The following is a 23418-nucleotide window of genomic DNA, read 5'->3' as shown; positions in this document are numbered from 1 at the left end:
ACAGAGTCGCTACGATTTACAATCGGAATACTATGATTAGAATTGACAGTATACCTTATTTAACACTGTCAGGCTTTGGTAAATTATTCAGGCAACACAAGCTTATCACATCCTCTAAGCCATTACACAGCCTGAATGCCTAGAGGCGTTTGATGGCAAGTGTTTGTGTTATTTAAAAAAAATCACAATGCATTCACAGTGGCATTTCCCTTCCAAGACCCATCCATTTTTGATAGAACAATAAGGCTGTCATGCATTTTATGTCTGAGCCGTGCTTTCATGGCCAGGCATTTTGAACATAGCGAACGCCCACAGCCATCAGTTGCTGACCCTCCATCTGAACTGGGAGACTTGTGGGAACTTCTGGCACTTGGTCGAGTCAGCACGGCCTCACGCACTCATACAGACATTCGCTGTTTGCACTTTTTTTTTTTCTCTGCGTGGAGGGAGATATCAGCCTGACTGAACCTTATTGAGACCCAGAGGACTACATGCATGCAGGCATGCACACACACACACTTAGAAATACACAGAGGTAGCTAGTGGTGTAGGACGCAACCTTGAAAAGGCTCTGGCCCCTGAGGAATTTCCCTGAATGGCCTGTTTGCAAGAGCAGAACAATTGTTCATTCATTCGATCTTTTCATCCCTCCTTCCATCCTTCCATTTATCCAGGAGAGAGAAAAAGGTGGAACCTTGATTGAGGAGCAGTGGCTTCAGCAGAACAATGTTTTCCAGGGACGCTGAAGCATGTAATATTTGACAGACATTGAGATATGTAAAGGGAAGGAAAATGCTGAGATAGTTTTTTCTCATATTACTGAAAAAGGATTATAAACCTATAATACAATAAACTCAGCACCACAGATTCTATCTAAAAGCTCATAGTGTCTTGAATGCTTCTAATGGCAACAGTCAAAGCAAGTCTGGATGGATAGAAGTCTATGAGAAAAAGACCATGCTGCTTATTTACTCTTGTTTCTATGACCATTTCGTTAATGTTTACGGTCTCAAGTTCCGTGAGCTCTTTAGACCAACCCATTGTGTCTAAACACCTGTGGTTATGACACTGAAAACACATACATTTGGAGATTAAGCCATGTTTCCGAAGTAACAAAGCCGATGGATGGCCTATAAGATTGCTAAACAAGGGGGAGGGTGCATCCGACCTCCTCGCTGTAATTGGTCCAGCCCAGAGTCGATCATGACCAATTGGCCAATCCAACACCTTTCATTCATAAAGTTTTCAAAAAAAAAAAAAAAAATCGATCGGCCCATAAAAACAAAAAATCGCCAGCGGCCCACCGGGCAAATGCCCGGTATGCCCGATGGCCAGTCCAGCTATGGCTGATGAACAAAGTGACCTTGAGCTTCAGTACTGCCTCATGTTTATACGATTGCACGCCTAACTTGACCTTTTTATACGTCGCAAAAGCAAACAGAAGATAAAGTTCAGTGAGTTTCATTATTTAGCCTGTTGAATATGAAGACAGAAAATAAAAAGAGACACAAATACAAGTTAAAATTTGGAATTTGTTTTATTGATTTTGAATTTTTAAAAATGTCTAATCAATTGTATTTAAATAGGGCCCAATAACAAAAGCTGATTGGAAGTGCTTTATGTTATAAAGACCCTACAATGCAAGAGAGAAAACCCCAACAATCTGATGATCCCCTATGAGCAAGCACTTGGCGACAGCGGGCAGGAAAAACCCAGTTTCAACGGGAGGAAACCTGCGGCAGAACCAGGCTCAGGGAGGGGCGGCCATCTGCCGAGACCGGTCGGGGGACTCGAATCCACTTCTTATCAAATTTCTCTCTTGCTACGACATTTGTGATGTTATGTATTTAGGTATTGGTCTGAAAGAAAAAGACACGAATACCGAGTTGGTGTTCAAAGCCACCATTTCAAGTTGTGCGTTTAAACGGCTTAGTGATGGCTTTGGCCAGCGCAGTGAAAAACCTGACGATGGCAGACGGCTTTTTCGCTTTTGACAGATGTTCAGTCAAGCTAGTTGCAATGAGTCTCACAGCTATGGATTTCTGTAACTCCAGAGCTACTTGAACATTTTCTACACTCCCAAAGACATCGCACAGGTCTTTGAGAATGTGCTTTTCAAGGTTTTTAAGGTTTCGGGGAGTTATAATAAGCTCTTTATCCTGCAGTTGGTCCCATACTTCTTCCAGCACCCAACTGTGGATGTTCTGAGAGCCACAAATGCACATGATCTTTAATTTTTTAGCTATACGGCTAAATAATTTGTAAAGGATTATTTTGATATGAGCTTTACGTCGAGAAGCGTCTGGCACAGTTTGGTCAGGTTCTGGCTGGGATGTTGGGACGCTCGTCTGTGGTTCTGACACTGACACTGTACCACGTAATGCGAGCATCACGCTCTGACTCTGGCTCTCAGCCTGGGTGTGAAACCACCAGCTCATGAGTGCCATAAAAGCTCTGACCTTTCTGTTGATGAAGGCTCTTCTGAAACGATCAGGAAAAGTTTCAGGTGCCGCGCCGGGGGAAGCGTGGTGGGCGAGCATTTCTGTGAGCTGCTTGGTGAACTCCGGACTTTTGCCCATAGAAATGTTTTTAAAGAGTTTGAGCTCACAGGTTTCATCGTCGCTCAGATCTTTTACGGTCTGAAGCGGAAAATCATCAACGAGCTTCTTCACTGACTCACTGCTTTCGTCCTTCCCCATGCTCTTAAATGTTGCCCTGATGTTTTTGACCGCGCGAAGAATCGTTGCTTTGGCGAACTGCTTCGCAAAGAACGCTTTAATCTTAGCTGCGGTGTTTTTTAGTGGCTGCTCCAACTTACCTTTAAACGATGCAGGAGCGATAACTTCATCGCTCTCTGAGGAACTTTGAATCTCTGCCTCGACTGAACGAGTGAGCTCTTTTGCAAACTGCTCGCTCTCTTTGATCATTGCTGATTTCAGCTTCTTCGACTCAGGATCTTCAGTTTGATCCACAGCTGGGAAAAGCTCAGCGACAGCCTTTTGGAGGACAAACTCCACAGTTTTCTGAGTTGCCGTATTTAAGCTGTCCTGTGAGCCTATCACGAGTCTCTCCTGTTGGCCATCCAGCTGTTCTTCTGGGACATCTTGGCAGTCTAAAATGTCAGCGTCCACCTCTGAATCAGTGAGGCTAACGGTGTCAGCGCTCCTGCCGACAGACTTCATCATCGAGATGAAAGCTCGAATCATTCTCCCACCAAAATGGATCATTTTGTTCAGTCGATTTGGAGGAATGATGTGCTGGTTTTCTAAAGTTAAGCCTGTTTGACTGTCAGCAGACTGAGCAGATTGAACACTCAGCAGAACCTCTTTAACAAAGAGCTGCTCGAAGTTTTTGGTGCTATCCTCGTGGCCGTGATGGTCTGCTTTCAAAGCTTCCACCAAAGGCTCGGGAAGTATGTTGCCCATGTTTTCCAAAACAGCCTCCTCCGAGACTTCAATGTTGGCATTCTGGGCGAGCGTTTGAAAATGCTTCGACGCTATTTCAATGGTCTCTATAATGGCCTCAGCCAGAAGAGTCTTCGTGGCTATGTCAGGCTTTCCTGCTTTAATGGAACGCCACTGCTCAGCTGTCATATTTGCAAAGAAGGAATCGATGACAGGACGAAGACGAACAGCTGTCAGTTCGTTAATGTTCTCAGTATTTATGTTTTCCATTTCTAATGCTTGTATGTTAGAACGGCTTAAATGACTATCTGTTAGGTTTTGAGTTGATCGCGTCTGAAATGGACCTTCCAGGTTGAAAGCGTGTAAAATGCAAGTTGCAAGTTTGTGTTTCAGAGACAGTTCCTGCTCCTATTTATGGCTTTTTTGGCTGATGACGTCAAACAGAAGTTCAAAGGTTCAAAGGCAAGCCGATTACGTCACAGTAAATGACTGTTCCATTGTCCCCGCCCCTAGCGACTGCTTAGCAACCGTTACTATGTACCCTCCGGCAGAGAATTGTTGTTGATATCGCGATAAAAGTTGGATGATTTGAGAGTTTTTGTAAAAAAATGAATATTCAATATATCAGTCTACTCTTTATTCTATCAGAAACAGTTATCACAGCTCGTACAATTTCTTTTTACACATGTATGTAAGCAATGAGCCAAATTTAGTAATGCCAACATACTGAAGGAACAACATTTCTCTCTTATATATGATACACCTATATATGCACTGTCACAGATACTTGTCTTTGAGTGAAGATTTAAGGTGATAAGACATATAAATAACTGCAACTTGAATCTGTACTGAAGCTCAGTATTTGACACAGAGTTCATGTTTACTGCTGTAATAGCTAATAATGATTAATATAATAACTATAATATTGGCCATATTATATTTACATTACCAAAGTGATATGACTTTAGTCTCATGAACAATATTAGCTAATTGTTATTTACTAACTAATCTTAAATAACTGTTCAGTACAGAAATGAAGCCCAACAATCATGTTTTACAGTCCTGTGGTCTCAGCCTCAGATACTCAACTAATCACATAAAGCTCTTGTAGAAACAAATGAACAAAATATGTTTTCCTTCATTTCTGTCGAACAAAGTTGTATGACACGTTTCCAGCGGTTGGTATCATGGTTGCTAGGCAACCTGGGAAGCGCGAAGGAGACTAGACTGTCCCATACAGACAGACAAAAACGTTTATTTTGCAAATCGAGCTCAACACTGCCCCTAGCGTCCTGGAGCACTTCCGTTGTGTTTTGGAATTTGCAAGTGTTTTGGAGTTTGTACGTGCTTTGTCTCTAGGGGCCACCGTAAAGAACAGACGACCGAAACACACAGACTAAATACACACTAGAGGTAATCAGGGGAGTGGAAACACACGAGGAAACAGCTGACACTAACAACGACTCTGTCAAAATAAAACAGGAAGCACTGAGAAAACACAATAATCAAAGAATAAAACTGAAATACACGAAACACTGAGTGGCAGAGCCGCTGCTGTGACACAGACTTTGTAGCTACGCTGAGGCTCTGCTGGCTAATCTGCCCTCCCTCACATAGTGACAGTTTTTCCAGCAATCGTCTAGTAAATGAATTCATGGCGTTTGCCAAATTTGGCTAGTTCTGGTCATGAGTTATCTAAAATAAATCTGTCACACAAAGAAACAACTTGATCAACAGCTGATGACAGGGCTGGACTGGGACAAAAAGTCGGCCCGGGCATTTACACTAGAGACCGGCCCACCAAAAATATGACGTCATTCAGGGGTAAAACCGCAAAGGATTCTGGGAACTTGTGGCAAGGGTACTAGCGCATGCAGGCTTTCAATTGAACTCAGTTACACAGCGATAAAAAGAAACACAAAAAATGGCAAGAAACTGTTGTATTATTAACTGCAATAGCCGGTGTTGTGCCAAAAAGTGATTGTCTGTCAAAAACTGATTTCCGGTATTTAAATTGCTATAAGTCACTTGTTGGGCTATAATATGTGAAACATATATCAAATCAGCCCGTTCTCACTTCCGAGGCGTAACATGGCGACGTTTTGTCACGTTCCAGCCCTAAACCTAACCTTATCCCTAGCCCTAACCATAACCCTTTTCCTGAGGTTAACCAGGACTTTAATGATGTTAAATAGCGTGTTTCTAAGCGATTTGAAGAAAAAGAGCGAACATGTGTAGATTGAGTCCATACGGTTCTCATATTTCCTCATTTTTTCCAAGGTCGTCTTTTAGGAACGTGGTGGGTAGCCGAAAACGTAATATGTTGACGATTTGTCACCTAGCGTGAAATGTTACGCTTTGGGAGTGAGAACGTGTTGGTCAAATGCATCCCTCATGAATGACAAAGTCATATTGAGCTACAAACAACATTAGTGTAACAAGGTAGAAGCCACAATCAGTCTTTGGCAGTGACTTTTATATAACCTTTATTTATGCCGTTAAAAAAAAAGTCTAATTAACATTAAAAATGTCTTTTGTAAGAAGTAGTTGGACAGCAGAAATGGCTGAAATATTACAATAGTTCTGTAAAAATATTTAAAGTGGGGATAAAGGACCGGATTGGTTATAATGTAAGTACAATAACACAGAGTTGTAAAGATACTTGAAAAAACAGATAATTTTTTAATTCCATATATAGCCCCTTTGTAAACGCTGTTCACCGAAGTTTATTTACCAACATAGATATTACACATAAAAAATACACGCAAACATTGGAAATCAGTTTTTGGCAGGCAATCACTTTTTGGCACAACACCTGTTGCATGACAGCCACGGGAAGCCGACGGGTAAAGAGATCAGTTGTTATCGGATTACGTCGTGAAAATTGTTTAAAGGGAGTGGCCTTTTGTCCACAGAGTGTATGATCCCTCGCAAGCTTCTCGCCCAGCCATCTTGTAACACTGCCAGTCAACTGTTTGTTTCACCCCTGCTCTAAACAGCAGGGGTAAAGCATCAGCTTTCTTCCAGTTTCAGCACCGTGTGTCCATACATATTGGAGCTGAAGGAGTTTTGGCAGCTGCAAACACAGCGTGGATCTCCTGCTTGTCTCTGTGTGATCAAGAGCCAGTGTCTGTTAGAAGGCCTAGGCTTGGTTGAAAAACAAAGTGTTCACAGTTTGGTTTTTTCTTCTTCTTTTTTTTTCCAGCTGGCAGATTGATTATTTTGAACAAGCATGCATACAGTATGCCACCAAAAGCACTACACAGGGTATGACTAAATTCAAAGAGCAGTACTGCCAACATTCAGAGCGCATTTTGCCATTATTACTGTAAAAAGTAAAAGTGGTGGATGGGAAGGTGGGCATACCTCTTTATCCTACATAAATTCATCAGGACAGTGTTTCCAGAGGTCATGGTGAAAAGGAACTGAAGGTATGGTGGCCCTGAGAGGTCAAATACACTGAAACTTGCAGCAAAAAAAAAAAATGCTGCAAAAGCACACAAAACACAATTGAAGCTGAATAAAGCACAATGGAAATAAAACAAAAAACAAAAGCAGAAGAACAAAACATCCAAACCTCACAGAAGTGTTTTGGGGAGACCAAAATGTGATGAAAGAGGTGATTAAATGGCAGAAACCAAACCATGCAAAGGGCTGCACTGAGACACGCTTAAAAGAAGTGGAGCATTCATCTTGTTGTGAGGGAAAAAATATGCAATTAATGTGTGTTTTAAACACATGATTCATGAAATGCTGTAGATAGAAGTTTGCTATTAGCCGTTTACTAGCTTGTTAAATCTCTTTATTGTTTTTAAGTATTTTTGGTGAGACTTCCATTGTGTTTTGTGAGGGGGGATTTTTTAAATAATTTTTTTTGTTTGTTAGTTTTATTTTTGTGGCGTTTTTCTCTAGTCCCATTGTGTTTTGTTCTACTTTTTTTGTGGTTTTGCAGCATTTTTCTATTTGCTAGTGTTTTCTTAAGTTACAGTGTGTTGTATATCTCACCCACTATATAAAGGCTCATTTTCCAACAGATTTTCATGCTATCAGACTTCTTTTTGAGGGGTCAGTCCACAAGAAAACGTGCAGATTGTAGACAAATGTCCATCCTTTACATACAGTCTACATAACGTCCACAGTTACTGTACTTATGTACTTTAAATATAGATTGTGTTATTTACTGGCATATATTGCATATAACCAGTTACATGGATAGTTACTCCTTTAAAGCAAGACATCAGTTCAGATGGTGTTATGGTCACCTTTTGAACTGAAAAATGATCTGCTGGTATACAGAATTTACAGGCTTTACAAAATGAGTGAAAAACACAAAGACTTACCTCAAAATGCAACCTAGCGATGGGGAATAAACTGAGCCTGTGCTACTTTCAATGATGCGATGCCCGCCGGCAATGATATTGCTCCATTCACATTCCTAAGCTTCTTTGCAAAAGGTTCACCTCAAAAAGTCACGTAAGGTTATCTCCACCAAGGTACAATCCTGGCCATAATGAGGCTCAAGCACTGTGCAGAATAATAAGGTGTGCAATACAGAGCTATGTCCTCAGCTGGCAGCAAATCAGCTCTTGCTCCTACATTTGCCACAATAAATGGTGTCATGCTTAAGGAGCTTCATATCAGGAAGTCGGACTTGTGTGTAGGTAATATAGCTACTGGTGTGAAATCTTGCCACTTGAATCTTACTGTGATACCATATCACATGTCAAATAACATAAAGGATTATATTCTGAATGTCAGCTACTTTTTCAGTCTTCCTGCATGATTTTTCTGTTTTACCCTGACTTAGTGACATATTCTTCAGCCGTAGCAGATTACACCACAAACAAAAAGGCCCTGCTGTGATATGTTCGTCTCACTCTCTCTACTACAGGATTTCTCCATCTCTGTTGCTGCCTAGGTTCTGTCCTTGGCTCAACCTGCCCTGAAAACGAGTATACATTTGCATGCATTAGCAGTCTCCTGTGGCTTGACTGCTACCCACTGTGCCATCGAGTCTGATTAATGATCTGAGCGTGCTACTTCTCACAGCAGCCGAGCAGGCCGCCTGCCTGTGCTCACATCAAACATACAAATGCAGGCGCAAATTCCGAATTTCATTTGCCGCAGCAAAAACAAAAACATATGCTAGCCCTCGTGCACGCAAGCTGTGCCAAAGCTGTGCATGCACTCGTCTATGCTTAAATTCATGCACATCAAAATGAAGGGCTGCCTCGGGCCATTACATTTTAAACGGGACCACATAAGTTGCTCAAAGATACCTCGGCTCAGGAGATGCGATCCCATGCAGCGCCTCTGACATCTAAAATGCAGCGATAATTGCGTGCACGGCGTTCTGTAGCAAGAATTCTGAATTGGAATCGCTGTCATTTTGTCAAGCACAATAATTAAACAGGTAGTGAGGAAGTTGGATTGCGCTTTTAAGGCAAGGGGCATCTCAAGCTTTGATTCAGTGTACACATTGTGTAGTGGACAGAAGCACGTGGCTGGTTTTATATAAACAGAGTGAGCATTTAATCTCAGATGATTCATGGGGTTTGGCATGCAGAATGGATGCAGCTGGAGAGTGAGGGGGTGGCAACTGTGTGTTGGGCTAGTGTGCATGGCACCGCGTAACTGAGTAGAATGACATTTAAAGGACTCCCCCACCCCCACCCCCACTTTCCATCTTACTCCACTTTGTAAATGAATGAATGAAAAAGCTGAAAACAAAAAACAAATGAAAACCATATTGCATAATCCCATCAATGGCTGTTAATGGCAGTTGTTACATGTTTGATAGCTTTGAAATGTTGAAGCCCTGAAGGGAAGCGGCACACTCGTGTGTGAGGAAAGCAGCGCAATATGCCCTTTGGAGCACGTCTGTGCATATGTGCATGCATGAGTGAAACTTGACAAGTTGACCCACTGCGGTGGTCATATGGAACAGCTGCAGATGCCGCTGTGTTTGTTAAGCATTTGACATTTATTCCGAAGCAGAGGAGAGGGGGAATAGAAGGCAAGAGACGGAGAGGAAGGGCGATAGCAAGGAAGACTGGGGGTAGCCGTGGAAACCCTCCATGCGTCGGGCCGTGCGTGAGCTGCCATTGGCGGAGCGCTCATCGTGTTCCTGCAAAGAATTGCATCGTCTGGTCGCATGGAAGACACCTCTCACATTCTCTCTCTCCTTTCTCTCCATCTCTCTCGCTCTCTCTCTCTTTTCACTCTCTCAGTCAAGCTGTCTCCCACAAGCGATGCACAGGCTTGCCTGTTTAGATGGAATCCCCATCCCCCCAGTTTTCAAAACGAGGGCAGAGTGAAAGAGCGAACAAGGAAGGGAGGGCAAAAGACAGATTTGAGAACAGAAGTCATACAGATGCATTTCTTTTTTTTTTTCACTCCCTCACTTGCCAATCTAGGTTTGTAGGCCCATTGTAGAGGTAAATGAGTGTTCATTTAGTGTCACAGCCACACTTATATCACATATCATTGTCCTCCAGTGTCACAGATGCTGCTGAGGGAGCTTAGTCTGCATATAAAAGTTGAACATTAACATGTACCGGTGGTTTGGTGACACGCCAACCTTGCAGTCCTGACCATTTGGGGGTCTTGGGAATTTAGAACCAAGGCATGGCATAATTAGAGGAGAGGGTGTTGTTCTAAGCTAAGATACATCCATACACCGTAGCGGTGCATCTACAGACACAGATACCTGCCTATTAGTGCTAAACAAAATACAAGTGAAATACAAGGACTGTGTTTACACATTTATTGCAAGGACAATCAACTACACAGAAAGATACTGTTTGTCAAATAACTTACAGCATAAAAATGTTTCAGTAATTTTAAATACCAGACTTGTGTCATCACCCATCTATATATAATTAGTAGCCTTTCAAGGCATTCAAGGAACTGCAGTGTTTTCTGAAAATTGGCAAAATTAACACATCTATTATTTTAGATATGTATGAAAAAATAATTAGGCTGTATTAATTCATTTGATATGGGCTTAGAGTGCAGACCCTAATTTTTCATTCGAGGGTCATGTACTTAAAGGGGAAAAGTCAGCAAAGACCTGACACAGGGACACAGAGCTCAATCAGCCTGTCCTTTTAGTTGCTTATAGAGTAGCTGTGAAGGTTCAGGAGGTAGAGTCAAAAGGGTTGTGGATTCCCTGGTTACTTGTGTCCTTGGGCAAGATTCTGAATCCCTTGTTGACTTTATGGGAGTGTGTATGAATGGCATACAAAGCCCTTTGAAAAATGGGTGAATAAGGCTTGAAGTAAAAAAGCTCAGTTTGAGTAGAAAAGTGCTATATATATATATACACACTTGCACAATATATCTATATGCAAAAACAAAAAAAAATACTACATTGTTAAACAAAAAAACTTGTACCATTGCATTTTAACAGAAAGTGTACTGTTACGTGAGCATTTAGCCATAACCGTTAAGGGGGTGCCTGTTGAATACAAAATATTTTCATGGAAATAGACATCATACATGAACCTGTACAGCTGATGTTTCCATGGCAAATGGCTACATTTAGAGCATTAGAGCATTCAAGTCATAGTTGTGTTAATCACTTCTAACACTATTCACATATCTAATACAGACATTCCAAGTGATCAAGCATGCAGAGTTCCTTAAGGTCCATTTTCGTCCTGTAATATAACCCAGCTAATTTTAGCTGACCACCTTATTTTGCATCAAAGCCATCTCTGATGACAGAATAATCCAAATGACCTGTCATACTGGTCATACCGATCAGGAAGAGGGTGTTACTTTAAATGGAAGAGAATCTAAGACTTCATTGGTGTTGTTGCATGGATATGAGATTTAACTTGCCATTCCTTCTGCAGGAAGGCTGTACCTTACCGTTGTGTAGTGCTAAACTCTCTTCAGCCCCAAGGGAAAAACTGAATGGTGAAAGTTGGAGGGAAAAGGACGAGACCTCTATTAATTACTCTGTTTGTCAATCTGTATGTGTGCCTGAAAGTGTGATTGTATCATAGACAGAGAGACAGAAAGCAACAAAGCCCTTGGGCAGAAAGAAAATAAAGTAGGACTTGAAGAAATAAAAAAAGACAGGGAAGTGTGTGAAATCCAAGCATCTCCCTTCTAACGATTGAATGCAAAGACAGTCGCCATGGCAACACAGCAGTCCCACTGTAAGCGGCTTTCACTCTTGGACCCCTCTCGCTATGCTCACCGGTGAGCTACGCAGAGCACCCGCCGACAGTGAACGATTTTGATATGTTTTGTTTTTTTCGGAAATTTGACAGGCAGGCTGCACGACTTCGCATTCACCTTCATAACTTTGTCTGCGTTCAGACGCAGATTTTTAATGCATGGCCCTTTTCAGGTCGGAGAGAAAGCCTGCCTTGTCAATAAATTTATCACTTACTGAACCTGGTGCCTGATGTGAGAACAGTAAAAGTTCATGAAAGGTGATGACTGGCCGAAGTGTAGCTGGGGCTCCGTTATGTGTTTGCGGTGTTTGTGGTGGTGTGGAGGACCTAGTGTGTAGTGGTGGGAAAGAAAGGAAGGCATGTCAGGGAGGGAGAGAGAGGAGAGGCAGTTATTCACATAAGCTGACAGCAGCAGGGTGAGGCGCTGTTTCCTTTCGCCTGTCACTCAGACTAAAATCAATTGCTGTAAAGAGGAATGAAGAAAACTGGACTCAGGCACCCTCACTTTCTCCCTCTCTCACACTGTGTCTCTACCCTCTACACCTACACAAACACACAGTTATGCCATTTCCTTCCAGCTTTCTCTCCCCCTTTTCTCCTTCTTTTATTATAGTTACACAGCCCTACTTACAGTAAACCACACATACACCCATCCACTCACATTTCACAAGCCTCGCTGCTAGTGAACCATAACAGGGCTGTCTCCTCTAAATCTTTCCTTGTTAGCAGATAGAGGGAAGAAAAGAGGGAGTTCAAGAGAAGCCGGAAGGAGGATCCCTGTACATGTTTAAAAGAGTAAAATGCAGAAATAGACTTACATCTGCACATGAGTTCATTCAGCTCAAGGATAAGAACAACAGCTACTTCTTTGTGATTTGATTTCAGTAAGTGACGAGGGGATTCAATGTACTTTATATGATGATCAGTCATTAGAATAAATACAGGCTCCCAGAGAAATTACAATTATTTGTGTTCTTTGCTAAACTTTGGTGTAATTTGCTAAAAACAAGGCTTTTACACAGGTTAGACATAGTGCTTTGGAGCATGTGTTACTATGGTAACCATAGGGTTGCATTAGGGGGGAAAAAAGCCTGCTCTAGAGGCCATAGATAAATACGCTAGATTATAACTGTGAAATTGAATATTTCATGAAGTGAAAAAATAAATTCAGCAGATGTTATCAGGTCATCCACAATTCAAATTCTTCATTTTTGCCAAAAAGAAGTGAAATTCAGCAGAAAGAGCCAGGTTGTTGTCATCGTGTTCATGGCGGCGTGTGTGTGACCTGATATCACACACACCAACTACACTGCCCGCTAACACACACCTGTTCATTGCAGCAAAATGAACTATCTGGGGTGATCTGGGGGGGAGTTACACCCGACAAAAGCAGAAAAATATGCTGTTAAATGCTCCGGCTGAACGACCTGAACCTTTTGGTGGTGTCAGTGAAAAGTTAGCAACACATAACATAGCACTAGATATATAGATATACTAGAGCCCTAGTATGGGCTCTAGTACACCTTGTTGGAAATTTGTTGGACATGGGAATAGAGACCTCCATAATGGTGCTTTCCTCTGCAGTAATTAAAAGCAACCCTATAATGCTCGGTCTACATGCTAGATTTGCTATATATGTAATGAAAATTTCTGTCAGTGTCCGTGGCTGTGAAACTCTCAACACTAGTGCAACACAACAACAAAGAAAGAAGGCATCAGCGTATGGCAATATCTCAGGAGAGAACAGTAAATTACACTGTTATCATGGTCCAAATCTGCTTGACAATTTCTATTACTGCAGACTTTTGATTGCATTCACAAAAACATTTACTTCATGTGAAAAAAGATGTGTCGTAGCAGATCAGGCTACTAGCTAATTGCCACCTATAGTCCCTGGACAGCAGAAAGAATGTTGAAATGCATATATATGCATGGGATACTTATTCCATCCTGCTTCCTCCTTCAGCTGCTTTCTTTAAGAGTCACTACAGTGGATCATCTGGCTCCATCTCACCCTGTCCCTAGCAGCTTCTTCTGTTACACCAACTCTCTTGATGTCTCCCTTCATTACATCCACGTACCTTCTCTAGGGTCTTTTTCTTTATCGCCTGCCAGACAGCTCCATCAACATCCTTTGTCAAATATATCCACTATGCCGCCCCCACTGCACATGTTAGCCTTGCCTCTATTACTTTGTCTCCAAACCACTTAACCTGAGCCATTTATTTTGTCCAGTACTGTGATATAGTGTGCAATGAATACTTAGTCTCTCTCTTTATGCAGTATGCACACGTGGGTCTTCTGAAGGAGAGATTTCCTGTACCTGCCCTAGGGCTGATGTTGCAATAATCTGAGATCATTTAAAATGCCACAGAAGTAAATATTTGCTTCGAAGCAAAGGGATGTGAAAACAAATTCAACATTGAGCCGAAGTGCATATAAAAAAAACACTGCACTAGACAGCTTCGATTATACCAAGACCAAGAGAATTTCATTTTTTCCATAACCAGGATTGTTTCTGGATGTGATAATTGTACCTCACTTTGTGATACTGGACCATTGTTAGTTGTCCAGTTGTAGACTAAATCAATTTTTCCAATTTGAAAACAAACTTAAGTGTGAACTCTGATAAACTCTATTAAACGTAGTGACAGAGGGACTGTTTTTTCCTGTCTTTTTTTCTTTATTTGAAGAATACAACGGCAAAAATAATTGTATTTTCTGTTATAGAACATCATATTTTTATATGGTGTGAAAGTAAGGTGCAATCCCTCTCTGACACTTGCTGATGGAATAACATATAACTTGTGGAAAATGTGCCTACTATTGCCTTAAGTGCAAAATACATTGTTAGCGGTGTCTATGCAACACTCAATATGTGGCAGTGTATCAGTATCAACCAAAGCAGAATAATGTGAACATGAGCGTGTGCTGTGCGAGTGATCTCCAATCGGGAGACTTGTAGAGGGAGCATTAATCAGACCCAGGGGAGCCCGGGCACAGATTGGGCATACTGCAAGATGTGTGTGTGTGTCTGTGTGTGAGTGAGAGATGCAGGGTGGGAAGCAATGTTCAAATTACTGCGCTTGACAGAAAGGCAGCAAACAGCAAACACACAGCAAGATAGGCAGGAATCGGAGAGAAGTGATGTAAACTAGATTCTTAAAAAGTTACGTAAGGATAATGTTGCAAATCAACAGCAAAATAATTAGTTTGGGGGTTTCGTTTTAATTCAGCTCATCACAGTTCAGTTGTATTTATATAGTACCACATCAAAACAGCAGTTGCCTTGAGGTACTTTTTATTGTAAAGACCTTATAGTAATAGAGAGAAAACCCCAGCAATCAAACATCCCACTCTGAGCAAACATTTGGTGACAGTGGGAAGGGAAAACTCCTTTTTAACAGGAAGAAACCTCGGGCAAAACCCGGCTCAGGGAGGGGTAGTAAGTTATGTAGAGAAAGAGCTACAGCTATAATATGTTTAATTAAAATTCACTACACATAACTATAAGAATATTCATATCTATAATAACCCCAGTCTATCACATTTCCATGTAGAAAGTAGAATATGTGTAAGTGTATTAATGAAACTATCCATATTGAGACGCTGTGATAGAGAAAAGAGATTTTTGTTAAGCAATGAAAGAAGCATTTCTTACACGTTTTTTGTTTTGTTTTTTTACACCCAACACTTTGAAAAGAACTGTGTCACTATTAAAATGCTCGCATACACAGTATTTGTCTGTATAGATGTATGAAGGAACTACAGAAAGATGTGTCCATCCATGGCTATCAAAACCATTAAACAGCAACTTGCAGTGACTTTTAACACTGTGTCACACTGGTCAGGTGATTTAGGTAACACACACTCAAATGCACTAAACATACTGTCACACACAGTTGTAAAAATCGATTGGCCTCAGGGTCACCTCATACACAGCAATGGCACAACTCTCATCCCTCTATCTGCTTTATCCTATTTTCTTAACATCCTTTAGAATCCATCTTTCCTTTGATCCATCACACCCCAACCCCTCACCTGACCCATATTGTTAGTGTGATTTTGGGCGCTCCATTTTGTCTCTCCACTTGCTTTCTCATTCTTTGTACTTTCCTTGCTTTTTAAAAGCTTTGTATTGTTTACTTCATGTTTGCACAGGGCTTGCAGTTCCTCATTAACTGTCCCTTTCTTTCTAGTTTGAGTAAATATGACAGCTAACATAAATGACTTAAGATTGTCCTCTTAAAGTAATACTCAAAATTCTTGAGCCACATCCAATTCTGTATTGTATAACAGGGATCTCGAAATCCAGGCCTCAGGGACCGGTGTTCTGCAGGTTTTAGATGTGTCCTTGATCCAACACAGCTGATTTAAATGACTAAATTACCTCCTCGACATGTCTTACAGGCTGTGTCCCAATTCAGGGTCTGCACGCTTGAAGTACGCATTTTAAGTGCGGTTACGTCACCGCCACGTGACGACGGCTGTCCCAATTCGAAGTGTACTTCAAATGCATACTCCAAATGCGCCGTCGATTTCCCCAAATATCAAGCGTGGTCCAGTGCACGCTTCGTGGTCCCATATATCCCACAATTCATAGCGCGGGGGTGGGTGTGGATAATTTTGCAGCAAAATACGGCAGAAGGGAGCGGCCGAAGAGTGAACTGTCAAAAGTAAGTACTGAATATGACGTCACTTATTCATGTGCGAATGTTTAATAATGAAGAACATTAAAACATTGCTGTTGGCCACATGTCGGCAAAGTTATGTGACACTAGTGATGTTTGTACTTTCAGCATTAACTTGGTTTTAAAGCCTTTACTTCTAAATATACATATGTCGACCTTAATCTTACAGAGAATCTGATGATTTTATGGATAATTGCAGTCATATATCCACAAACACAACAAGCTGAAAGTCAGTGATATATATATATATATATATATATATATATATATATAATTCTAGCCCTGTGGTCTCAGCCTCAGATACTCAACTAATCAAAGTGATGTCATGACAAAAAAAAAAAACAGCGCGACAAATAGTGCGCGTACTTCAAGCGTGCAGACCCTGAAATGGGACACAGCCGAAGTTCTCCAGAGGCCTGGTAATAAACTAATCATTTGATTCAGGTGTGTTGACCCAGGGTGAGATCTAAAACCTGCAGGACACCGGCCCTCGAGGCCTGGAGTTCGAGACCCTGTTGTATAAGCTCTTACAAGAATGGGAAATAGGTGCAATCATTTATTGAAACATGTGCAGACACACATGGAAATATAGTGTGTAAGACAAAAACAGAGTTTGGACAATTCTAACAAACTTGAAAGTCAATATTTGGTACGAACACCTTTATTCTTCCTATTTCCATGTTTTTCCCACCCCATGTTTTCTACCAATAGCTCTCTGGGAGCCTCCTTCTTCATGCAAAAGTACTATTTTTTTGCCTGTGAAACTGTTAGACAAACACTGGTTTATGTCTTGAGTTAGGTGACTTTTTATGCTTACAGGTACACTGTAAAATCAAATTAGTTCCCAGAACCTAAAAAAACCTATGCAAACTCGTTGCTTAGAAAAACAAATTAGAGCTTACTTAAGATAACTACATTAGGACAACTTATTCATTGCAAGTTAGGTGTTTAGTGTTAAGGTACAAGGACTGGACTGAACAGGAATGAAAAAGAAAATTAATGAAATGAATGAAAAATGTCCAAATAAAATGTTTTGAAAACCTTTAGAAAACCTGGACAATTGTTCAAGACCGCTGGCTCCTTGGACACAAAATATAAGTACTGGACTGATATTGTAGAAAGAGTAGAATAATTTAATTGCTACTGGTCAACAAGGAAAACATTTGGTTTGGCTTGAGCTAGCCCTAATCATTACCATTAAAGAGGACTATTTGTTCTAAAAGAAAATAGCTACATAGCTGCTGGGTAGAATCCCTGAGCAAAATTCACCAGCAAAGAAGACTAGAGTCAGAAAGACAAAACAAGGAAAAGCTGGCAATGAGGCAAAAAGATTAAAATGCAATGAAAACTGAAAGATTGATTATGCTTAATGTGTGACCTTTTTCCTCCAAAGGAGAAACATATACAGTAGAGTGAGAAAGGAAAGCTCTGTGATGAAACCAATTCATGCGAGCCTGGCTGCCAACAATATGTTGTTTCTCAATATGGTGCACTCACTGTGTAGTCCCAACTGCCCACACATGGCTATATACAAGCACACGTTCATGTGAATGTTAGAAATACATGCATTCTAATTCTGCAGCATTTCACACACCCATACCCCACACACCCACTCGTGCAAAGCCATTGTTCTAAACACAGACACATGTGAATGTGAAGACTTAGTCATGCACCATAAAGAGATCTCCACACACACACACACACACACACAAAACATGACACAGTTTACCTTGGGTTTGGACTCGCTGAATGAATCACAGAAAACTGTGTCCCTTCTGTCCTAAACTCTTAGCCTCACAATGCTATTCTGCTCCAGAGAGCAAGCAATAAAATCAGTGGATAATGTTACTTTTATGTCTCTGTGACATGTCACAGGAAGGATAATGGTATTACACCAAACATTGTGCATAAAAATCTATTTTTTTCTCTTTAAACGACAAACAAATTGCTTATTTCCAGTGAAATATGAGCTCAAATGTGGGTGTTTTAAAAAGGCTTCACAACTTTACCAGTCTTGAGGCTTGAAAATCCTTTCACGAGGTTTATCAGCAGGCATGAGAATGTCTGTTGGTTTGTGGCCCTTTTGTTTGTTGGGTTCTCCTTTGCTTTCGAAGGTTTTAGGAAACAAACAGATCTCGGTGTAAGATGAGTGCAAGTGATTTAACTCTCTTATGCAACCAAAATCACAGGGAGAATGAGAGGATGAGAGACAGAGTTATATGGTTAAATGTTGCTCTGACATTTAGGTCAGGCCAGCACTCTAAATGGCATGCAGACAGATTTACTGGGGGCTTTCAGAGAGGTCCGTTATCTGTCTTCTGACTGTCACATGCCCTGACCTTCCCGGCCTTAATCAAAGCTTCTTTTTTTACCCTTATATGTCCATATCTCAGTGTAAGTTTTAATTAATTTCAGTGGATAGCCTATACGCCTTCCTGAAAATGGGTTCTTCTCAACTTTTAAATGAAATATTTTTAAAATGTTGTTTGGAAATACAAATTCACACTTCGATTTGGCCCATGATGTAATTTTCTCTCACCAGAAGGAATTAATAGCTCAAGAAACACAAATTTCCTGTCAATGCTGTATTGGGCACACTTTAACTCTTGGTGTTTTGTCAGTTAAAAGGAAGCACGGTAAATTTATGGCTTATTCATGCTACAACTAAGATTACAGGAAGCGGGATTTATTTATTGTGTCTTGGAGTAGAGAAGTGCAAGCTGTCCCCACGCCAGAAACAGCTATCCACCTATAACATAACACCAACTCTTTGCAAGCATCATTTAACACAGAGCTTGCGGTAGTGATGCGAAAGCTTCATTTTCAGCAGGTAACAAAAGCAGCGATGAGCAATCAGGCCTCTATTTCTACCCTACAACAGCTTCATTGTTACAACACTGCACAACTTTTCATTATCATCATTTCATTTTTTACAAAGTACCAAATATTTTGTAATTTACTACTAATTTTGTATACTGTATCTTCCCTAACACTGCTTAAAGACTCACTCTTACACTCTTTTGTGGACATGGGCACAGGCAGCTTGAGATGCTACAGCAAAGTAGCCATTCCTGATCAGCTTTGGTCATATATTGATTCCACAAGTCTGCTAGGTGATGATGTCAGCTTCGCCATCAGATAGTCCTTGAAGTTCTGTGTTTTAAGGTCTGTGGGCCCACTAACTTTCTAAGATGGTGTGGGCCTAATCTGTGGAGAATTTACATTACAGTACACCAACTGCACATGTGCCATAAGTGGTGTATTTCAAAGAGGTGTCACAGGAATGACTCTCCTGCTGTCATGTTGTCAGCCGTCTGTGTCCACAACAGTGTATAATCAGGGCTTTATCAAGGCCTTTTAGTTCTTTGAAGCCCAAAGCGAACACAAAATAACAACCACTGAACAACAAGTAGGGGCGCAGGAGGGGGGGGAAATTACTAGCATATCTATGTTGTTATTGTGGCTTTCACCACATACAAAACACTGTGAGATAACCACATGATAATTAACACATAATGCACTACTCGCAAGCATGAATGCTGGCAACAGTGTTGACCACTTATTTCGTATGGGTTACAAAGATTCACCCCACAAGTCAAAATCGAAGGAAGAAGGCAAGGTCTAAGACACCTGGAGAGCTGGGTTCCCATTGGTGGCTTGTTCTCTAATCATCCTCAGCCATCGGCTGGGGAAAAGGCGTCTTTAGCAGGAACTGGATTGACAAGGTGCTGCTGGGATGAACATTCAAGTTGTTGTTCACTGTGGGTTTTTTTTTTTTAAGTGTCACATTTGTTGAATTTTTTTTTTTAAATGACAAGAACTAGTTTTATGCTTTATGGGCTGTTTTTGTTTTTTTGTTTGTTTGTTTTTTTAATTGGGAATAAAGGAAGATGTTCTACTACTTAGACATGCAATGGTTTTACATCCTAGGTGGCATTTTGACCAGCCTAAGAAGAAACCCAAAGGAAACAACCATACATCAACTCTGAATTACTGTACTTTGCAAACTTAATATACCAATATGGCTTGTCACGGGTTCCATAATGTTGTGCTGTGGACATTTATGTGCTTTTGTGTTTTTTTGTTTCCTGTTCTCATCCTGTCCTCCCATAGGAGCCCAGCATGAGTAGAGGTCTCTTTTTTTCCTCTTGTACTTTCCCATTGTATTGTATATTTCAGTGTTTTTCTGTAACGCTACTGATCTCCGACCTGTATCCCCATGGAATGTCTGTGTTGTGTGTGTAAGGTCGGGGAAGGTCCCATTTCACTGCAGTGCAACCTGCATGTGGCGAATAAAGCCTTGAATGATTGATTGATTGAATATAACCCCCAAGTTGCCACAGCCAATAGGCTGATTTTATTGTTACACTGATATGACTTTCTGGGAAATAATCACTTAAATTAGTAACCATGTGCTCATCCTATGTTAAGTCAAGGACTGGCCATATGCAGTTGTCTTTTAGATGTAGTACTCTGATATCAAAAAAAGAGTACGATGTGAGTCACAAGTAACAGGTGCATGCAGGAATAATAAACAAATATAGAAGCAGTAAGGGATTGTGGCTGTATCTGCATGTATTAGATCAGGGGTAGGCAACCTTTTTGATGACGAGTGCCATCTAAAATTTCCTCAGAAGTCAATGTGCCATATAATTGCATTAGCAATAAATTTAATAACGCTCTATATTAACAGTTGCTGTGCTGAGTGGACAGCTCCTGAAGCATTTGAAGTGTCGGAATGTGGAAATTTCAACATCGCCTGAAAAAACTGACAACTAATGTGTCTATGCAAGCTAATTTGCAATGTGCACCGCTGGCACGGCCATTTATTGTTTAATGCACCTTCTCAGATTAATTGAAGTGAAGTGATATGTTTTTATTGATTAGCATTCAAATATCTCAGTGAAGACAGAACAAAGATTTACCACAAAGCAAGAAAGCATGAGACAAGGCTGATTAGCCTTGTCTCATGCTTTAGGTATTGGCTGAAGCATTTGCTTATTACGCCAACCCTTTTAACAAAAGATCTTTTAGCATGCAGCTCCTGTACACAGGGCTCGAAGCAAATAATAAAATTCAATTCAATTCAATTTCATTTATATAGCGCCAAATCACAACAAATGTCGCCTCAAGGCGCTTCATAGATACAGAGAAAAGCCCAACAATCATATGACCCCCTATGAGCAAGCACTTTGGCGACAGTGGGAAGGAAAAACTCCCTTTTAACAGGAAGAAACCTCCGGCAAAACCAGGCTCAGGGAGGGGCGGCCATCTGCTGCGACCGGTTGGGGTGAGAGAAGGCAAACAAAGCAAAAACAAAACAAACAAACAAACAAACAAACAAGAAAAAAACAAAAAAACAAAAAACTTTCCACCTTAGTAAGTAACTACATCAAAGCAAAAGAATCAAGAGGTTTTTTTGTTTTTGGTTTTTGGTTTTTTTTGCTCTTTTCATTCTTGATATATATATTTTTCTAATACTCTATTTTTAAACATATTTTTAAACAAGGAAAATGAACTACACCTTTTTAAATCACTGTCATAACTATTCCACAGGTTAACTCCTCTAACAGAAACACATCTCTGCTTTATATTTGTCCTTATCTTGTTTTTTTTAAAGAAATCTGTTCCCCTTAAGTCATATTGACTCTCTCTGACTTTGAACAGCTTCTGAGTACTGGGGCAAAGCAAGTTATTTTGTGCTTTATACATTATCTGTGCCATTTTATATTCAACTAAATCATAAAATTTCAGGGTATTCAGATTAATAAACAAAATGTTAGTTGGTTCTATATAGTTTGATTGGTTTATAATTCTTATAGCTCTTTTTTGCAACTTGAAAATAGGAAGAGTGTTCGTTTTATATGCATTACCCCATATCTCCAGACAGTAAGTCATATATGGAAGCAACAGAGTACAATAGAGTGTGTATAATGATTTTTTGTTCAGGACATGCTTTGTTTTATAGAGAATAGCAATGGTTTTTGACATTTTTGTTTTCACATGGTTTATATGAGACTTCCAACTCAGCTTATCATCAATTATCACTCCAAGAAATTTATTTTCGTACACTCTTTCAATTTCAATTCCATTAACCCTGATTTTAGATACATTTTTCATTTGTCTAGTGCCAAAAATAATCAATTTTGTTTTCTTTATATTTAATGATAACTTATTTACATCAAACCAGTTTTTTAATATATTTAACTCCTTTTCCGCTGTAGTCAGAAGCTGTTCTAGGTTTTTACCTGAGCAATACAGAGTGGTATCATCAGCAAACAATACACATTTTAACAGTTTGGAAATGCTACATATGTCATTTATGTATAATATAAATAATTTAGGGCCCAGCACAGAGCCCTGAGGAACACCACAAGTTACCTTCGACTGCTTAGATTTTACATTATTGAATTCGACATATTGATATCTGTCATCCAGGTAACTTTTCATCCACTTGTATGCTAACCCTCTTATGCCATATCTCTCTAGTTTATTCATTAATATAGAATGATCAATCGTATCAAACGCCTTTTTTAAGTCTATAAAAACACCAACAGTATATTCCTTATTATCTATAGCATTAGATATCCCTTCTACAAGTTCCATCACTGCCATCGAAGTGGACCTTTTCACTCTAAAGCCATATTGGTTATCACTTAGGAGATTATGCTTCTCAATATATTTATCAAGTCTATTAACAAATAACTTTTCTAAAATTTTTGAGAACTTTGGGAGCAGTGATATTGGCCTATAATTGGTAAACTGACTTCTCTCTCCGTTTTTATGGATTGGAATAACTTTTGCTATTTTCATTTGTGAGGGAAATACACCAGTTTGAAAGGACAGATTACAAATGTATGCGAAAGGTTGCACTATATATTCTATAATACTTTTAACTAATATCATGTCAATACCAAAACAGTCAGTGGACTTTTTATTTTTAAATGTCTTCACAATGTTAATTATTTCTCTATGAGTTACAGCACCAATAAACATGGAGGACACATTCTGAGTAATATGTTTATTTAGGTTGTTATTATTTCTTGACTCTGGAATTTCTTTTGCTAAATTAAAGCCAACATTTACAAAGAAATCATTAAATTCATTTGCAATGTCTTTAGTTTTATCAAGCAC

The sequence above is a fragment of the Neolamprologus multifasciatus genome, chromosome 17 (genome assembly GCF_963576455.1).
Source record: "Neolamprologus multifasciatus chromosome 17, fNeoMul1.2, whole genome shotgun sequence".
In the NCBI taxonomy this organism is placed as follows: Eukaryota; Metazoa; Chordata; class Actinopteri; order Cichliformes; family Cichlidae; genus Neolamprologus; species Neolamprologus multifasciatus.
The sequence above is the reverse complement of the archived record's forward strand: the minus strand, read 5'-3'. Positions refer to the sequence as shown.